General features: G+C 33.5%; 1 long non-coding RNA gene across 1 annotated transcript; it reads right to left on the bottom strand.

Annotated features, from left to right (window-relative positions):
• Positions 1-813: 813 nt before the first annotated feature.
• LOC109591323 (uncharacterized) lies at positions 814-1,635 on the bottom strand. Its single transcript, XR_002189763.1, has 2 exons — positions 1,356-1,635; positions 814-1,299 (listed from the first exon to the last, which is right to left on the bottom strand). It is a non-coding gene; the product is annotated as an uncharacterized LOC109591323 (long non-coding RNA).
• Between the last annotated feature and the right edge of the window lie 361 nt (positions 1,636-1,996).

The raw sequence follows: 1,996 nt of genomic DNA, 5'->3' as shown, positions 1-1,996 counted from the left end.
CATCATGATTTTCCAGAGAGGAAAAGTATCCTGGCGAAAAGCTATGTTTCTTGCAGTCATTGCTGCAACACATGTACACCAACATGGCCGACATGAAACGCCTACACACATTGACCACGCCTACTGCAGGGGGTCTATAGTATGGGCTATAGCAGTAGAACTACTGACACTGGACAATAGACTCATAACAGTACCAATAAGTCAATAACTGATGTGATATATCCTGGTAGAGAGATAAGGGTTGTGGGAGAGGGTATGCCCCTGGTTGATGACCCTAATGAGAGAGGAGACCTCATCATTAGGTTCAATGTCTCCTTCCCTGCAGTACTGACTCAACCCTCAGCAAAAACAACTCATTAAACAAGCACTTGTTGTTAACATTTAAGTTATATTAATTATACTTAATAATGATACTTTAAAAAATAATTAATAATAATGTACAACACTCATTATAATACCTTTGTATCAATTAGGACATTACATGTCATCAGTGTAGAGCCGTATAGTTGAGGATGGATGGAGGTCAGTACTTTGTCATTATTTCAGATAAAGGGCAAAGTAAAAAATTTATAGATAAATCCAAATTTGATCAAAATCAGCTCAAACTTTCTACGCAAAGTTGGTAAAGTTTCACTTGTTACCACTTTCAGTTTATTATGTTTTTTAAATTTAAATAAAAAATCTGATTGGTCAACTATAAGCATGGTTATTATTATTATTATTGTTATTATTCATTTACTTCAATAAATTCAGGTCCACGTGAGGTAGTGTCTCATTATTGTCTAAACAGGCTTCAACTCATAGGATCACTGATCAAATTTTCAAATAAAAATCTTGTTTTACTCCTTCACAAAAACAATAGACAAAATTAAATTAAAATTAATGTTAAGACGACCTCATTCAATGTATGTGCAAGATAATGAAACAAAAGCTAGTTATAAAATCTGACTACACTATTATGTAATGGTATCATGTAATGACAGTCAATTAATTATTGTTAGTTTTTATAATTCGCACGGGCTCTATCTGATTCAAGAAACTTGTCCACACCAGCCTTTACTTCTCCAAACTTATCAGGATAATCTTCACAAACTTGAAGTACTTTCCTCCAGGTTACTCCTTCATTGGACTTTATCCATCTCTGGAACACTAGTATAAGGTTAGTAGTGGTTGACTGAGGAAGAGGTGGCAGATCATCAACTTTAACACCAAGTGCAGTACCAATGAGCATGTATTGAGATGAAGAACTGTCAAAAAGCCTCTGGAGGTCACTTGGTAGTGGCTTTTTGTCTAGAATGTCTTTAAAAAAATAAATTATAATAACAATAATAACGATGATAATAATAAATTCTTACCCTCAGGATGATTTTCTATATCACCTAAAATGTAAAAAATAACATAAGTTAACAGGTAATGTTGTAGTGTTTATATTTTAATTATTTTTTACTTATTAATTTCTGGACTATACACACATACTTCTGCATACATTTACAAGTCCTTATACAACATCAATCAATGTACATATCAACATTAGCTAACACCTGCAGACACCCACGCAACTTATTCAATTATAATGTGAGTACCGTATAGCGGAGAATTTTCGTGGCCCAAAAGTTTTGCGGATCCATTCAAAAATCAATTTTGTGGCTTTAATTTTCGGCCATCTTGAACCGTATTAAATCAATTTTTGCAGATTTAATTTTCATGGATTTTGAAAAAAAGCAAAATCAACAAAAATTTTGGGCCACAAAAATTTTCCGCTATACGGTATAAGCAGTTGCTTTGGATCAACAATCCATCAACAATCCATCAATAATCCATCAAGGAACCAATCCTAACTAATCTCCTTTCTCCCCTTGAATGCTCAGCCAAGCTTTCTTATCAGTCTCAGATCTAAAACCCATATTAATTATGAGTATTCAGCCACATACTATAATGTATACTGTCCCTATTGAATACATACTAGTGTATCAATAAAACATAACATGGGGATCCT

This window comes from Amphimedon queenslandica, unplaced genomic scaffold (genome assembly GCF_000090795.2).
Source record: "Amphimedon queenslandica unplaced genomic scaffold, v1.1 AMPQUscaffold_8448_Cont19608, whole genome shotgun sequence".
NCBI classification, from domain to species: domain Eukaryota; kingdom Metazoa; phylum Porifera; class Demospongiae; order Haplosclerida; family Niphatidae; genus Amphimedon; species Amphimedon queenslandica.
This window is presented reverse-complemented; position numbering and strand designations above follow the sequence as displayed.